At 49.6% G+C, this 17,733-nt stretch overlaps 1 protein-coding gene across 6 annotated transcripts in view; it reads right to left on the reverse strand.

The window, feature by feature from the left end:
- CYRIB (CYFIP related Rac1 interactor B) overlaps nt 1-17,733 on the reverse strand; it is a 131,264-nt gene that overhangs the window by 89,751 nt on the left and 23,780 nt on the right. For all 6 annotated transcript variants that reach the window (XM_037048548.1, XM_037048554.1, XM_037048551.1 and 3 more), the window contains exon 2: nt 5,240-5,292. The gene's annotated coding sequence lies outside the window, so the exon portion shown is untranslated. The remainder of the gene's footprint in view (nt 1-5,239; nt 5,293-17,733) is intronic.

Consider the following 17,733-nt stretch of genomic DNA (forward strand, 5'->3'; position numbering starts at 1 on the left):
CGGCCCACATTGTACTCAGAGCAATGACAACTAAAGTGCTTAAGGACATGCTCTAAATAAACCCACAAAACGGTGCCCAGAGAGACAGCAATGTGCCATGGTCAGTGGCCCTCACTTGCAAGGATTGCACCCAAAGGTTATGGATGAGGTCACACTCTTGAATCATCCTGAGGTCAGTTTTGGTGATTTTGGTTTTATAAATGTAACTTTTCACTCCCATTTTCTTTCCCATTTGGGTTACGGTTGATCAGATCATAACAACATCTTTTTGAGATAAATAACCTATGTACCGAATTTATTACCAAATGATAAAATGGGAGAGAGACAAGAGAAAGCCCATGGTTCTGTAAGACATCCCATGATGGGTTAGAAATGTGGCAGATTGCAGAGGGCGACAATTATGGCACTAGAAGTGCCTCTGGGAACATCGATTTTGCTAAGGAAGTCCCTGAAGGTCGGCCTTTTCAAGTGACCAGAGGTAGCGTCTCGTACACCTTCGACGGCTCACGCTCAACAGGGAAGTTGTGCAGATAAAATAAGTCAGAAAGGAGGACACCACAGGACCCTCATCTTCGCTGTTTCTAAACACATCGGCGACTGATTTGGCCCAACAACACAGCTCCAACTTTCCAGAGGAAACAATCGTACAGCTGGAAAAATTAATGCCAATGGAAGCTGGGGTCTCAAGAGAGGCCCCAGGAGCGAGTGCCAGGAAGAAGAAAGGGTTTTGATGGCCTGTCCAATAACTGCAACTCCTAAAAAGCAGCCTTAAATTCACTTTCAACATTGCTGTTGAATCCGGCTCTCTCCTTGCATGCTGCAAGACTTGACCTCTTCCCTTCCTGACAATGGGACTATCATTTCTCATAACCTGATGGGCAAGCACAGGGGTCTAGGCAGAACCAGGCGATGGGGAGACCCAGAGTGGACAGGCATGTGTGGGCGACGCCAGACCACACCGAAGTGCCTGGTGTTTGACGTGTATGCTCAGCATTTGCTGGGGGTTAGCAATGCCACGGAGACCTGCCAACCTCCTCGAAAAACAAGAGGGCCTTTGATGTTGAAAGCTCCCAAAGTGAAGTTTCTGTAAACTAGTTTGTTTTTAACAGAAAAAAATACTATGTGTCTATGTTTAAAGATTGAAAAGAATACAACAGGATATAGAATAAGATATCTTCCATCTTAGACCCACAGTTTTTTGTCCCCAAAGAAGGTACCCCCACAACCACCTTCCTCATGGTGTCTTTCCAGGGAGAGTCCATGTGCAACCAAGCACATGTCTGTGTGCGGAGAAGTGTATAATGAGCATTTACACCTTCCTCTCTTTTCTACCATATGTGCAGGTGGATACTGCATACAACTTAAAAATGTAACCTGGAGATCAACCCTCCACATGACCTGTTTCACACAGTGGCCCAGTACTCTACTCCAAGAATACACCGTGTTTCAGTCAATCAACCCCCAACCGACACACATTCAACTGCTTCCAGGGTCCGGCCATTATAAACACAGCTGCAGTGAACAGACATCTGTACAGATGTGTGGGACTACAGGGCAGGTGAAATTAATAAGATCGAGTCCTTAAAGTGGAGTTGCAGGGTCAAAGGGTACATGCACTTGAAAGGTCAGGGTGCCAAACCGCCCTCCAAAGACGTTGTACTCGTGTTCACTGTCACCCAGAATATAGTAAGTTTTCCAGGTTCTCCACCCACATTCACAAAACTGTTTTTTTAATTCGAGGGAAGATGGGCGGGCAGAGCTCCTCTCTTGTCCCACTGGGTCTCCCCTCCCCTGTGATAGCACACAGGACATTAGACACAGGACATCACCACTTCCTGCAAATCTTGCACTTGGCCGTGCAACGCAGAGATCAGGGTTTGAGAGAGAATGCACATCGGAGCCTCCGGGTGCTGGGGCGGTCTCTACACCTCTCTCCCCAGTTCTCTGTTCAGTGACTTCATGTACATAGCCTCACGCTGGTCGTGGTGCAAGTATTACACCTTAGAAATCAGCAAATGACAAACCAGGTCGGAGAGAGCTTTGTCAAACATATCAGGACACCAGTGCATACTACAGCAGAAATTGAGGCTCTGCCACCCTCCTTTGGAAATTTCCACCCTCGAATGGTCACAAATTCTTATGACTCAGTCACAAATTCTTGGAACCCAGGACTAGAGAAGACCTGAAGGGACATCTAATCATCGTCTTCGAACACTGCCTCTCCCCTAGTCCCTCCGTTTACACCTACGTAGTACCCTCTCATTATCTCCTCTATGACTCTTTATCATCCTTTCATACTCGCATCTCTTTATCACGTATTCGAAGATCTCCCACAGTGCAGTAATTACGACGGACTCCAGGCTACACTAGACATCCTGGAGTCAAATCCCTGCCCCATCACATGCCAGCTGTGTGACACCTTGGCCAGTGGCTTAACTTACTATGCGTTAGTCTCGTTGACTATAAAACGAAGGTGATCATGGTAATGCCTTCCTTATAACCTTGTTCTGAGGATTCGATGCGAGTGCAGAGAACAGCGTCTGGCACATACTAAAGGCTTAACAAATGCAATTGCCAACTATTGCCTTCCAGTTCACTAATTATCTTTTAGTTGCGTCTCACCTGTCAGTTAACCCCTTTGTGGGATAATTTCAATGACTGTTTTTCATAACAATTTGGCAGCTTCTCAAATCAACCTATTCCTTTTTCCTCTTTCTTATATTTTTGATATCATCTTTAGTCTTTAATCATTTTAAATACACAACTTTATAGTCTTTTATGGTTCTATTATTTTCCACTCAGTTATCATTTCCTGAACAGTTCACACTGTTTAACTGTGAACTCATCTTCAGAGCAGGTAGTTCTCTCTGCGGGAGTCCCTGTTAGGCCTGGCTTGGTGAGACATCCCGATGGAGTGATTCTGTGTTTGTGCTGGGGATGCCCCGGGTCTGGCCCAGTTTCATGCTAGTTTCTCAGCTGGAGGGGTCTTCCCTCTCATCAGCAATAACCACATGGATTCCAGAAGCTCATGTAGTACAACCCCAGGTTTTTAATCTCTTGCTGGTGATGTATTTCCACTCGGGGCGAGCTTCCTTTCTGTTTCTCCAGAGAGTGGAGTTTTCCTGGCCCCTTTTCTTGGAGAAGTATGATGTTCAAGGCTCCTGGGTACTCAGTCCCAGCTTGGGCCAGGTTTTCGTGTCTAGACTAGCTGTGGAGTTAAAATCTCAACATCCCAGGCTCTATGGCTCATACATAACCATTGGGCTCAGACTTCTCTCTTCGACACTCGTGGACCCCCCTTCGATACACTGTATCCTGGGGAGTACCCTGAGAAGTTTCCCAGGATACAATTCTTATATTTTAGTCAGCCCTGCATTCAGAGCAGGAAGGACTCACCCAGATCAGCAGAGCCCGTCACGGTGCCACCATGTTCCAAGTCACCAATCTCAAGTTCCCCCTTTCCCCCATCAAGTTCTGTGCATATTCCGACTGCATCTCACTCAAGGGTTAGTGTCTAAAGTCAGCGTGTAATGTGAAAGTGAAAGGAGTCAAAATTCTCCTTGAGAACCCCCAAATCGGGTCTCCCATTAAGCCCAACACAGCCCATTCTTCTTCGGCATCAGATTTGGTTCCTGGGGTTGAGCACCAGAGGAAACCGCTGGCTCGGACTCTGGGGCCGTGTTGCATGGGAACTAAAATCTATGCCGATGAGAAACACACTCGGCGGCACGAGACACTCCCAGCACACAGAGCCACGGGCACAAAGACCAGCAGGAGGAACGGCAGGTCTGGGTCTCTCTCTCACACTCACTCCGAGAGAGAGGCCAGTGGGGTGGAATGACAGGATCGCCCACGCTGCTGAAAGCATGATTTTTATCCCTACTGGGTTTTGTTTTTGTTGAGCAAGTATATTTGGGTCTGGATAAGTTACAAGCAGGAGTCTTCAACAGCACAGAGACAGGGTTTCCGTAAGTCTGAACAGCGGCATGTCTAATTCAAACGGGCCCGAGGGGACTTGCCGGAGTGACGGGAAAACCGCGTCCCCCGCTCTGGGTGGTGGCGAGATGGGCGTCACAGGCTACAAATTCACCAAGCTGTATGATTAATACGACGGGTGCATATTACAGTGTGTTACACCTCAATTAAAATAAGAGTTGAAAGCATGCCTGAGAGACTGCTGCTTAACACTCATCAATGGATCGCCATCCTGTGGCTAAACCTGCCCAGACGCCAGTCAGTGCCATGGAGGGTCGGGAGGAGACCAGGAGGTCTAGGAAAAGAAGAGGCAGGACAGGAAAGCCCCCCTTTGTGCCCGGAGGGCACCCAGGCTCGCAGACTTGGTTTGCCAGGGGCAGCCTTACAGGAGTGACAGGTTTCCAGCAGTTATGATCACTGGCTCTCCAGCCGGACCACTCGGACGTGAATACTGGCTCTATCCTTGCTGTTTGTGTTCCCACAAAATCTACATATTGACACTTAACCCCCAGTGGGATGGGATTAGGAGGTGGGAACTTTGGGAGGTGATTAGGTCACGAGGGTGGAGCCCTTATGAACGGGATGACTGCCCTTATCAAAGAGACCCCAGAGAGCTACCCCAGTCCCTCCACACTGTGAGGTTCTGGCAAGAAGGGGGCCACCCATGAATGAGGAAGTGGGCCTTCCCCAGCCACCAAATCTGCCAGCACCTCAATTCTTGGACTTGTCGGCCTCTAGAGCGAGGAGAATTAAATTTCTGTTGGTTCTATGGCCCCTAGTCCATGGTCTCCTGTTACAGCATCTGGAATGGGCCAAGACAACCACTCACTAGTGGAGTGAACTTGGACAAGTTACTTCTCTTGTTTAAAGTTCAACTTTCTAGGGCTGTTGTGAAGCTTAACCAGGATAATTCAGATGAGACTCTTAGCACGAGGTCTGCTATTCAAGGGTGTTCAATCAATGTCAGCTATTATTATGACTGACGGTAGGAGGCTGGGATGTCTTCTTCCCTCCAGGGTTATATCGTTCTTACTAAAATTAATAACTAATAATTTTAGGTTCTTAATAAACACTCATGGAGTGAATGAAAGACTGCATGTGGATTCAGATTTCAACAGAGGCAGAAGGTTCTCATTTCAATGAACTGAAATCGATGCCCTGGCCTGGTATGACCGTCCACTTTAATTCTGCTTCAGCGTGAAGGGGTTAAGGGCACAGGGGCTGAAGTCAGATGCCCAGGGTCAAATAGGGCTCTGTTACTTACCAACTTGGTAACCTTGAACAAAGGACTCAAACTCCAGGCCTTAGTTTCTTCTCCTGCAAAACAGAGTTACAGCAAGGATTAAGCAAGAAGCAACAGACCTCAGCACACAATAAGCTCCCAATACATCCCAGCCACTGTTATCTTCTCCCATGCAGAAGACAGGGCCTTGAAATCCCAATGCCAAATTCTGCCACTTCAGACCCCTGGAGTTCACAGAGCATGTTTCTCCACAAACATTCTTCTCATCTAACGTTTAGTCTAATGGACTACAAATAAAGAAATGGAGAGTCAGAGAAGTTCAGTAACTTGCTGAAGGTTGCACAGCAGATGAAGAACAACCAAACCAAACCAAACTCCCATGACGGAGGGGCAGTTTGGCTAAACAGCTTTGTCTTGGGAACAGAGGGCGGGCCAGAATTCTCAGATAAAGGACGCAGGCTTCAGCAGCAAGTCTGGGTCCCAGCAAAATGCTCCGCTCAGCTTGACTTTGAACTGGTGTTAGTCATTCTACCCCCTGAATCACTTCCTGTTTCAGGTTTCTACACTGAGGAGAAAGGAAAACAAGCGTGCACATTACACCACCCCTGGCACACTCAAATGGGACGGGGAGACGTTGACAACAACGCATGACTCCAAGGGAGCTGTGAGAAAAACCACAATGAACATCCCGTGTGAACACACTCACCAGCACTCCTAGTAGAGACGGGAGCAAGGTCAGAACGTACACACTCTTACTACCACCACTCAGAGAAACAGAATGCCTTTGGCTGCCCCTTTGTTGATTAAATCTTTAGCTGCCTTTGTGTGTTCTCTTTGCTCTGCATTGGGTGCAGAAACTACCGGAAGCCACTTAACCTGCCTCGTTTTATTCACAAAAGGTCTGGGGCCACGTCTGCATGACGGTCTTGGGCAAACACTGTAGGCTGATCCTTCCAGCCACTTCTGCTGCTTTTGCCAGCAGGGCTTTGTGCTCAGGTTTTCTTTTCCGTGTCCTCGTTGCATGAGTGTGCTTTAAAATTCCCTTTGAAGTGCTGTCACGGAACTGCTCAGTGGCCAGAGAAAGAGGGGATTTAATTTGAGAACCATCGAAGCATACTCCTTAGCTGTGTGTGTTTCCTCAAATGTGTGTGATACGTCCCTCACCCTATGTGTATGAGTGCACACGCCACACACGTATACACACCACACACATGTGCACACACAGAGGCCCAGAAACAGGATTACAGCTCTCCTGTCTCCTCCCATAAAAGATTTTTTTTCTGATTCTTTGACCACATTTACCAAACTGAAAATGGGGAGAAGTTGTTCCCTTGGAAAAACATCAGGGCCTTGGGCAAAAGTGTAAAAATGAGAAAAAATGTACCAGCTCACTCACACAAAACTCTGGGGTTTGTTTGTTTGTTTGTTTGTTTGTTTGTTTTAAAAATGTGAAGTACCCTGACTGGGGTGGCTCAAATGGTTGGAGTGTGGTCCCGTAGGCCAAAGGGTCATGGGTTCAATTCCCAGTCAGGGCACACACCCAGGTTGCAGGTTCAATCCCTGGTCAGGGTACGTACAAAAAAGCAACCAATTAATGTTCTCTCTCACACCGATGTCTCCCTCCCTCTCTCTCTCTCCTCCTTCTCTCTCTCTAAGAGCAGTAAGAAAATGTCCTTGGGTGAGGATTTTTTCAAAAAGGACACAAAGAGTAAGCTGGTCATTTCATCACTCGCAGGGAAACGCAGGAGAGAGTGTGTGGCTCCCCTGGGAGGAAAGTGGTCACCTCCCAACAAGGGGTGACTTTTCGCTTTCACAAAACGGGCAGAGAGGCCCTTGACTGTGGCTCTAGAAACCGGATCTGATCCTGTCTCCTTCTCAGGCTCACATCAGGGGCTCCGGCCCCTGATTAGAATCTCAGAGCTCTGTGACTTTGGGCCAGTTAACCTCTCTGAGCTCCTGCAGCCTTTGCTGACAACTGAAGATACACATTCGAGAATGATAGTCCTGGCTCCTGTGGCTCAGTGGGTTGAGCGCAGGCTGTGAACCTAAAGGTCACCGGGTTCGATTCCCAGTCAGGGCACAAACCTGGGTTGGGGGGCCAAGTCCCCAGTAGGAGGCATGTGAGGGGCAACCAATGTATGTATCGCTCGTACATCGATATTTCCCTCTCTTTCTCCCTCTGTTCCGTTCTCTAAAAATAAATAAAATCGTAAAGGAAAAAAAAGAATGATCTACTGCACACCCATGATATGCCAAGCATGTGGCCATGAAGAGGACTCCAGGAACGAAGCCGTCCCAGCCACCCAGGAGCTCTTACAGATCAATGGGGCAATTACAGGCAGACAAGCAATTACCGTGGAGGATGAAAAAGTGATACAACAGGGGTGAGTACGGGTGTCGGGCGGTCACGGAGAAGCCTATCTAATTACTCAGCAGGGAATGCGAAGTGATGGGCGTAAGGTTTCCTCGGGGAGGTGATATCTAAGCTGAGAACTAAAAGACAAGTTAGAATTCGCCCAGCCCAGGCAGGAGGGCATCCGAGCAGAACTGCAAAGGCCCACAGGCTAAATTGCTGGTTCGCAAGGTCAAGTACAAAAACTGGGAAGAGAGACGGAGGATATGTGCATAGGTAGGCCTGCCAGGGTCACTCGCCTGGACTTGATGACTTCCTGAGGTTCCTCCCTAAGAGATCCTCCTCTTCCCCTGACAATCCTCTTTCACCAGTATGCCGAAGCCCCCCAAGTCCACTCCAGGGCCGGAGGGAAGCCCCACCCATCCCACGTGGGCCCTCCTCCTTCTTTCTGTTCCCCCAAGGAGTGACTGGGCAGTGACTCAAGGAGGGAGCTTGTATTATTTCTGAAAAGAAAATACCCAGGGTTCACATACTCGAGCAGCCTTCTGATGGGACTGTCCCCCTCCCTCCACCCCAGCCCCTGACCTAGCTGAAAAAATGCTGGGATTATCTGTGTCCCTGTCTCCGCCAGGACATTAAGCGACCTGAGAGATGACACTGTGTTTTGGTCATCCAGGTGCCCCCAGCACCTGGTACTATGCCTGACACACAGTAGGTCCTGAAGAATGCTTGCAGAATTGAATTGGTTTCTTCTCTCTGCAAGTGAACACCCACCCAGAGCCCTCCCTGTCCCCACACAGCGGCTCTGAGGCCAGGGCAGGAGACCCAGAGACCCACCAACTCAACAGTCCTCCCCAGAGCTCTCTAGGAGACACCATGGGCTTCATGTCACTGAAGACGGGCAGTCCCCTCATTGTACTGTACCAGTGAAGAACCCCAAGTCCAAATGAATGCTGTGACTGCCCGTCAGCAAATACAATATGATGTATTCATTGATTTATTTTTTATTGATTAATTGATTTTAGAGAGACAGGAAGGGAGAGTTGTTCCACTCATTTATGTGTTCATTGGTTGACTCTTTTATGTGCCCTGACTGAGGATCAAACCTGCAACCTTGGCACACTGGGATGACTAACCAACTGAGCTTCCTGGCCAGGACCAATATAATGTTTTTAAAGAGGCACATTCTTCAGTGGAAATCTATCTGGCCACCCTTACCAGAAAGGTTGCTTTTTTAAAAAAAAATATATATTTATTTATTTTCAGAGAGAGGGGACGGGAGGAAGAAAGAGGGCTGAAACATCAATGTGCAAGAAAAACATCGACCAGGCACGCCCTCAACAACCCAGGCATGTGTCCTGACTGGGAATCAAACCGGAGACCTTTTTGGTTTACAGGACGATGCCCTACCCACTGAGCCACACCAGCCAGGACAAAATGTTGCTTATTTTAGGGGAAAATGCTTAGTGCTGGCATGTCAGATGGTCCCTCTCCTTTATCTGACCACCAATCACACCACGCCTTCACAACTCCTGGGATCGCCTAGGCAGGACCAAAAGTTCCCATGGATATAAATCTCTTTGTGAAGATGACCAGAAATTTTTTAGGGACTGAATATGTTTTTGATTATGGGCCATTTTTAGGTTAATATTCTGTTATATGATCTAAGGCCCTAATAATTTTTCAAAGAAAAGTTGAGCTCCCCAAACCATTTAATTCCTTCATGGTTTTTTTTCACTGTTTTGATATGAAACATTTACTATGACATCAAAGACAATTTTTAAAGAACCCTTTTCAACCTATAACCCCTCTGCCCAAAGAATTCCCCACCATTCCCCGTGGCTTAGTAAATGCTTTTACTCACAGATCTGTATTCTGTGGGTATGTGTGTATTTCATTAAAAGGAACTACCTCTAGCGTAGACAGCCTTTTCTTCCTGGGGGGTGGTGGGTAGAGGAAACCACTTACAATGCAAGTCACTGACATGTTTCTGATAACTATCACAGCAGAACCCAGGTGACGAATTAAGTGCACCTGGAAATTCTAGGCCTGAGACATGCAGTGCAACATTTTCTAGCCTGCTTCATTCTATAATTCTTCTGACACTTCCCACATCCCAGTTAATAGGAAACAGACCAACGAAAGCAGGTGTTTCACTTATTGCACCTGGCCTAGCAAAGTCCCTCCTGAAGTGTGCAACAGTTGCTTGCTGCGGAGGAGTTCAGGTCCAACATTTTTCTGTATGTGAAACAACATCTCAAATAGTTTAACACGGTGCTTCGCTTCTCGCTCGGGCTTAACCAGAATTCATGGAGGAGGAGAGAAGAAGAGCTTTAAAGGCACTGCTGCTGAGCCTCAACCCCGCACAATTAAACAGACTCTCTGGGGGGAACCCCAGCACCAGAGTTGTCCAACACTCCGCAGGTCATTGTAACGCACCTACAGGGCCCAGGAGCACTGGGCTAGGATAACTCATTAGTCAAACGGAGCCCATGGGAAATCTGATCTGGAAGTGGCGAGCTCATTGTAATTAAACCGAATCGCAGATGTAAAACTTCTGAACAGCGCCTGCTACCCAGAACACATGTAATAAGTATTAATTAACCAAAAATATATCATTCAAATAATTAGTTCTCCTTTTCAATAAATTCGTCTTGTAATTTTATTGGCTTGTTCATTATATGCTGGTTTTTCTTAGCCATGATTCATTCTGTCCCTTTTTACAAAATTATCAACTTAAACCCATAATCCCACTCAATTACAAGAGCTCTATAGTATTTTTAATAAGCCTTAATCCCTTTTTAAATAAAATTTTCTCCCAGAAGAGTGTTTAAATATAGTAAATACTCAATAAATTGTTACCTACTTATAATAATTATTCCATAGCATCATGATCTCTTGCTTATAAATTTTTTAAATGTTTTTTATGAAGCTGTAATATTTGCAACTCTATGCCCAACTGAAAATTTTGTCTTTAACCTTAGGAATTCTCAGATATTTTAGGGGAAAGGAAGAGACTACATTGTAGGGTGCTTAAATATTGGCAAATATTCAAAATAAATATTTTGAAGCTTTAACCAATCACCTCTCTAAACTAACAATATTATTATTGGATATTACTGTGTCCTTCTTTTCCAAGAGTGGAGAGAAATGGAGAGGAACTCATTAAAGATGGTATTTCTTTTTCCAAATTATTTATTTATTTATTATTAGAGAGAGGGCAAGGGAGGGAGAAAGGGAGGGAAAGAAACATCAACGTGTGGTTGCCCCCTCTCATGCAACCCCCAGGCATGTGCCCTGACTACGAATCAAACCGGCGCCCTTTTTGGTTCGCAGGCCAGCGCTCAATCCACTGAGCCACACCAGCCAGGGCAAAGATGGTATTTCTGAAATAACGGAGAAGCGATGATCAAATACTTCCTCCGCGTAAGCATGTGTCGCCTTTAAAGACATACCAGTATTTAGTGGGAAAAGTGTCACCGGTAGAGGTACAGACTGGTATTTCTGGGCATCTGTTCTACCTGCCTGACTTTCTAGGGAAGTGAATCTGATGCACGAAAGGAAGGGAGCTTGCCTGGGGCCACACAGTCAGATCACAGCAGAATCAGGCGGACGACCAACCCGCCTGACTCTGAACTGNGTGGTTGCCCCCTCTCATGCAACCCCCAGGCATGTGCCCTGACTACGAATCAAACTGGCGCCCTTTTTGGTTCGCAGGCCAGCGCTCAATCCACTGAGCCACACCAGCCAGGGCAAAGATGGTATTTCTGAAATAACAGAGAAGCGATGATCAAATACTTCCTCCGCGTAAGCATGTGTCGCCTTTAAAGACATACCAGTATTTAGTGGGAAAAGTGTCACTGGTAGAGGTACAGACTGGTATTTCTGGGCATCTGTTCTACCTGCCTGACTTTCTAGGGAAGTGAATCTGATGCACGAAAGGAAGGGAGCTTGCCTGGGGCCACACAGTCAGATCACAGCAGAATCAGGCGGACGACCAACCCGCCTGACTCTGAACTGCCTAAGGATGATGCTCATTTAGCTCCCCCTCACTTTCCAGCTCCTTCGCCTGGTTAACGGCTTCCCAGGCGTGGGCTCTCAGTTCAGGTGTACCACCTTCCAGGAGCCTTCAGTTTAGACAAGGCCCTTGCTGGGCACATCTTACCTGGTGGTCCTTTCTCAGAGTTCGTCTCCCACCCAAACCTGAACGAGGCTGGCACATATTAACTAGCTTCTCCGTGACCTTGGACTAACTGTGAAACTCTGTGTCCTGGACCGGAGCGCCGTGTGACATGTACAAGGAAAACTCGGTGGTGAACACAGTGGCCCACTCGTCCCAAGTTACAGGGAATTTCCCAGTCCCGGGCAACCCAAGACAGCTGGTCACTCATCGTGGACACCCACAAGGTCATACAGCCTGCTCACAACTTCCCTTCCTCTGACCATCCTCAGACCCCTGTCTGCGCCCTGTGCACCCTCAGCACTGCCTGACAGAACCTTCTGCAGGGATAAAGACGCCCTGCAGCTGCACGGTCCCAGTGGTGGCGGCCGCCGCACGTGGCTACTGAGCGCCTCAACTCTGGCTAGAGTGACTGAGTTTATTTTACTCAACTTTAATTAATTTAAATTTAAATAGTCCCAGGTGGCTACTGGCTACCGTACTGGACGGCTCAATTCTGGTTTTATATATATGAAGCTAGGCTCCGTCCCTGTGGACAAAAATGAACTCTGGAGTCAGACAGAGCTCGGTCCAAATCCTGACCTGGTTTTCACTAATGTCTCTTGCTTCTTCTTCTATAATCCTTATGAATTGACTAGGACACTGTTTGGAAAGTGGCTGCTTTGCAGTGGAACTTCAAGAAGCAGAATTTGTTTAGAAGCAGCAGCTAAACCAAATCGGTATAAAAATGCTAGAAAAATCGGATTCTGAACCAAAATGAGTGTGCTAGTAGGCATCATTTCTACCAGATTGCTAATTTCTGTCAGGTTTAAATTCTGATTCTAAACCACCCCAGCTGTCCTGCTGTGCTGGCCTTGATTTCTGTCCCAAACCTGTGACTGGCTGTCACTGAGCCCCATCAGAAGATGCCAGGGAGCAGTGGGCACTGGGTAACTGGGAGGTCATGTGCCCGGTCACGTGGGCATGGCCCTATATGGTCCCACAGGCCTGGATCCAGGCCAGTCACAGAGCAGGGAGGAGACAGCACCCAGAGGAAGCTCGGGGCCCTCCTGTGCTCACCTGAGCTCCTCCCCGCACCAGCAGCACCCAGGGGTGAGGCCAGGTGCACGGGGAACCTCCTGGGACCCCACCCTACGCAGCATGGGGCCCTGCTCCCTCCCTGGGGGTGGGATGATGCGAGAGGGGACAGCAGCTGTACAGCCCCCTCTGGCAGATCCTCCCCGGGAGTGCAGCCCTAATGACTCCACCTCCGTGGCAGGAACAGGCAGTGGGTCCCAGGAGAAGCAGCTGCGGCTCAGAGCTGCCCCAGGAGCTTTGTGAAAACAGCCTTCCCCAGAACAGGGAATCGGTGTTTGCAGAAGGCTCCCAGGCGACTGTGCTGCACAGCTGGGGAGCCGGCGTGTTTCCTCTGGAGACTGGGCAAGGTGATCCCCTGGAAGTGAGCAGCCAGGGCTGGGGCAGGGTGCACCTCAGGAGCACTGGCAGAGACTCCAGCTCTGAGGGCCAGAGGCAGAAATCCCCCTGTCAGCAGTCCCTCCACAGGAGGCAGGAACCACAGGCAGATGGCTGCAGGGCCCTGAGACCACAGCTGGAACACAGGCCGCCCCTCCCCCCCCCTCAATGGCAGAGCACCCTGCACTTCACAGAACCTTCCGGTCCAATGCCTCCTGGGCAGCACTGGTGGGGAGGGTCCTTCTCTCACGGAACCCCGGGAGCACCCAAGGGCAGAAGCCCTAACCCATGCACCTCTGGGTCGGGGCATCCCAGGGCTGGTGCCAGCACCAAGGAAGCCCACAATAAACGCTATTATTGTGGCTGTTACCCTCATCTCACTGAAGAGGAAGCCAGCTCTGAGGGATGGTATGACTCAGCCACAGCCCCGTGATGCTGCCGGGACAGGAACTCTGGGCTCCGGGGTTCGTTCTCTTCCCCATGCCCACCGTCTCCCTGCCTCCCCCCTCCCCCGCCCCCACACACACCTTTCCCTCTCCCTCTTGCAGCCAACAGGAAGGCTTTGTGGTCAGGGTGAAATCTCACTTAATAGCTTAAGGGTGCCCTGACCGGTGTGGCCCGAGGGTTGGGCATCCTCCCAAAAAGCAAAAGGTTGTAGGTTTGATCCCCAGTCAGGGCACTTAGGAGACAACTGATCAATGTTTCTTTCCCTTTCTCCCTCCCTTCCCCTCTCTCTAAAAATAAATAAAATGAAATCTTTAAAAAATAGTCTAAGGGCTCTCATTTATAGAACCCCACCCTTCCTCAAGAAGAGTCTGTGGGATCTTCTAAGACCACCTTTGGACACTCTACCCACCAGGGGTGTTTTTTGTACACTTTGGAGTCTGACACACATAGGTTGCCACTTAACAGCTGGGTGATTTGGGACACATTTCAGTACCTGTCTGGGCTCAGTTTTCTTGGCTGTGAAATGGGGATGATCATATTTATAACTAAAGATGGTGAGAATTATGGAGAAGGGCCAGCAGGAAGTCCTAACAGGTGGTAGGCATTATTCTGGTGGTAGGCACCATGCTCATTACCTGTTCCATATCCCAGATTCTGGGCCCCCAAACCCTCCAAAGTGCGCATGCTCTTGCCTCATTCACCCCCGTCTGCCCTCACAGGCTCCCCTGGGCCAGCTGACACACCCTGGAGGACCAGGTGACTTGTGATGTGTCATCCCCACCCATCCCAGGGTCCCCCAGAAATAATAAACAAGAAGTCACTCCTCCTATTCCCCTGCCCAGGCTTCTTTAATTGAAGTCAAATATTTGTGCACTCCCCAGGGCCTATAAATCTAAATTGCTCTCAGGGAAAAGTAAAAAAAAAACCACTTAGGTACAAAGACAGTGAGTGTGGGCGGAGGTGGCCCAGTCAAGCCTGGGAGGGACAACCCAGAACAACCGCACAGCTGAGAGCGTGGGGTTTCCAGAACACTCTCCCCTGCATCTCTGTGAAAGTCCCACTGAGCATCACTCCAGGGTGTTAGAGAGAGGAGGGGGGCGGGGGGGTGGGAGTGCAGCCACACCCTAAAAACCTCCAGCCCAGCAGGAAGTGTGAGGAAGCTGGTGAGTGACTGCCCCCTCACCAGTGTGGCTGTGGCAGTCAGCAGGAAGTGTGAGGAAGCTGGTGAGTGACTGCCCCCTCACCAGTGTGGCTGTGGCAGTGGTAAGATACCAAAACGCCACGGATTGGTCAGGCAGTAGCTGCTCTGCTGCACTCTCTCCCCTGTGTCGCTCTCCTCCAGCGCTCCCAGAACCTCCCCCAGCATCCCGCAAGGACCGAGTTCACCTCTGGCACCGTGGAGGCTTCCCAAAAGCACTCTGATGGGTGCTCAATGTTAAACCTCCTGACTATCACCTCTGGGCAAGGGTGAGGGGCATGAAAAATGCCAAGGAAATTCTGAGGGACTCAGAAAAGGGACGGGGATAGACATGTTTGAGGAAGGAGAGAGAGGGAGAAGAGGAGAAAGGCTGACAACATCCTCAGTGGGTTAATGAGAGGCTGCCGGTTGCTCCCAGGCCCTGCCTCCTATCCTGGCTGCCATGGCCTCTGACTTGGTGGCTCTGATGACATCAGGGAGGCTGGGTCCAGGCCCCAAGTTCACACACACAGAGCATCCGCCTCTGACTGTGGTGCCCCAGACTCCAGTCCCTCACCCTCGGCTCCGCACTGCCACTGGTTACCTTTGCTAATGCACAAGTCCTTCCGAGGCCCTGCCTCCAGACTACGATGCAAGTACCTTTAACACACTTTACAAAGCCACCTTCGCCTGGCCTGAGGACGCGTGCTCTCTTCCACAGGGACCCTCTGGTTCAACCACATGGATGAGACCGCTCCCCGCCCCCAGCGTCAGCACCCTCCACCCCACAGTGATGGTCGGTGTTTTTTACAATCCCAGGTGACAGCATAAATGTGAGAACAAGGAGACCCTCCCTGTTCTGTCACCCACACCGGTCCACTGAGTTCAAAGCCCCCATTCTTCATAGGGGTGACGTAACCCTTGAGAGAATCTCACGAACAAAGCCTCTTCCCCGAGATGATTAATGAAGGCCCTTCCAGTAGCTTCCTCACACCCACCCAAGACAAGAGCAGGCTCTGAGATAAGCCTTTGTTGTGTAAATTAAAGCTTTTTTTTCTGTTTTAATTGGAAAATGGTCACTTGCATAAATTTCATTTGCTTTACGAAAATCAAATTTTCTGTGCTTTTCAGAAAAAAGCGCAGAAAAAAGTCTACAGATAAATCTTCTCTTGAAGATAAGATGACAGCAACTATGATTGCAACGCGCAGAGGGTTCATTTCAAGGTACGATTTCAGAGGTCTGGTCAATCTTTCCATTTTACAGAAGTGGAAACTGAGATTCCGAGAAGTGAAATGACACCCCAGGGTCATACGGTCAAGAGGCAGAGGACCCAGGACACACACCAGACCCTCTGCTCTCTTCCCCCTGATATCTATAAATACACACACCTGCATTTTAATGTAACTGGTTACAACCCCAATCAGCCCACTGAAACACGTTCACCACAGGGCAGCGCTGCGGGTACTTTCTGCATTTTGCACTGCACCGCACAGGGCATCACAGATGCGGCCTCTGCTTCCTGGCAGAGTGAAGGGGGCTTCCAGGCCTCAGCCCTGGTGTGGTTTCTCACCCTCTCCACTGCCCGTAAACATGGCCAACGCCGGTGCCTCTGACAGCGTTGGCTGCTGGTTTACGGGCAGGAACAAGGACGGGCTGTTCCTGCTTCCTGACTTGGACCTTGGTGGCATGGTGGTTGAACGTCTGTCCCCTCCTGGACCCAGCACGGTGCCGTGAGAACATTCACGTGTCCTGCACGCGGGGCGCTGGTGTTTTGTTCACATCTCATTCATTTCTAAAGGAAAAGCATCTTGCAAGGTGAGGGTGACTTCAGGAACAGCCTGGAGTTTGAATATCCGGCTCCAGCTCTTATTCTTTGGCCTTGGACACATCACTTGGCCTCTCTGAGCCTCAATTTCTTCATCTTCAAAAGTGGTGGTCACATCATCTATGGAGCAGGGGTTCGGTCCCAAGAGCTTACCATCAGGTCTCAGCCACCCTGCTGACACAGGTCATTGCCTCGGAGTCCCTTCCTGCCACCCACCAACTGCTCAGCTCACAGCAACACTCCTCAGAGACCAGGCTCAGCCTGGCCAATGCTGTCCCATCCACACCTCCCCTGGTGCAGAACCAGGTCCCAGGTGGCTGCCTGCTTTTCCTGGGGACTGACCACCCCTTGGCCAGGTGCCCCCAGGCCCTGTCAGTTCCAGTCTCCTCCTGCTCTACATCCTAGTCGACATTGTCATCTGAATGCCCCATGGTCAAGGTTCTCCTCAAAGGCCCAAACCTCTGACAGTCACCGCAAAACAACTCACGGCTTTCCTCATGGGATCCAATGGATGAAAGTAATTCACTGACATCCCTATGGCCCTGTCCCACGTGTTGTGTCAAACAGACTATGTCATGCTTGCAAGATTCCTTCACCATAGGATCTCGGTCCAGAATGAAGCTCGTGCCCCACCGACCGCTGTCACTGAGGAATAGCAAGGGGCCTGCTGTCCACTGAGCCCAGTCAGAAGGACCAGCTTTCCATCTGGGTGCCGTCCGTGTCCGCCACACCCCCCACAGCAGGGTCAGAGGGCCTCCCCGACCCCTTCCAGGTCAACTTCTACTACAGACTGAACCTTGGTGCCTGTTCCCAGGCCCCTCCCCTGCCCAGTGCAAGCCTAGGCTGGCTCAGACAAGGGGTCAGGGGAGCGGAACTCACAAGCAGAAGCTGGAAGCCGGGAGGCCAGGTGGTGGGCCAGTGTGGTCGAAGGCAGAACTGCTTGGGGGAAAGAGGAAGGGCATGAGGAGGAGGCCTGAGACTCGTCCCAGTGTCTCAGGGACCCAAACACTCTGCCTCACTGCTTACCCTGAAAGGACGGGTATCAGGTCTCACCCAACGTGAACCCCAAATTTTGGCAAG

This window comes from Sturnira hondurensis, unplaced genomic scaffold (assembly GCF_014824575.4).
Source record: "Sturnira hondurensis isolate 20B ecotype Veracruz unplaced genomic scaffold, ASM1482457v3 Scaffold0006413, whole genome shotgun sequence".
In the NCBI taxonomy this organism is placed as follows: Eukaryota; Metazoa; Chordata; class Mammalia; order Chiroptera; family Phyllostomidae; genus Sturnira; species Sturnira hondurensis.